Here is a 586-nt window from a genome sequence, read left to right as displayed (position 1 = left end):
TGTTAAATAATGTGGTGTTTAATTTCCACATATTCGTGAACTTTCCAATTTTTCTTTTGTTTCTCATTTCTACTTTCATTATATTATGATCAGAAAAGTTCATTTGTATGATTTTAAATTTATTAAGACTTTTGTCCTAATGTATGCTTTGTCATGGAGAATATTCCAGTGCACTTGAGGAAAATGTTTATTCACACTGGAAAAAGACTGTCATCTTGAAGACCACCACTGATCGGTGGGGAGTTGGCAAAGGGCAAGTAAAAACAACACACAGATTTTCTACTTCTTTTAAGTTGCCTTTTTCTTGATATAATATTCACTTGGTTACTGTAAACTTTGTTTTCTGGCATTCTGACAAGGTTGATTTTAAAAGTTTCTTTTTTTTTTTTTTAATGTTTCTTTGGAGAACCTGGAGTTTGAAGCTGCCTGTTCCACTGTTTTACTGATGTCTCTCTCCCATATTATCATTTTTATATTACTGCTGGATTCAGTTTAAAAAACTATATTGAGTACTTTTGTGTCTATGTTTATGAGAAATATTCATCTTGTGTTTTTTTTTTCCTATTGTCTTTCTGCTTTTGGTATC

Source organism: Camelus ferus, chromosome X (genome assembly GCF_009834535.1).
Source record: "Camelus ferus isolate YT-003-E chromosome X, BCGSAC_Cfer_1.0, whole genome shotgun sequence".
Classification (NCBI taxonomy): domain Eukaryota; kingdom Metazoa; phylum Chordata; class Mammalia; order Artiodactyla; family Camelidae; genus Camelus; species Camelus ferus.
Note: the sequence above shows the minus strand (reverse complement) of the source record.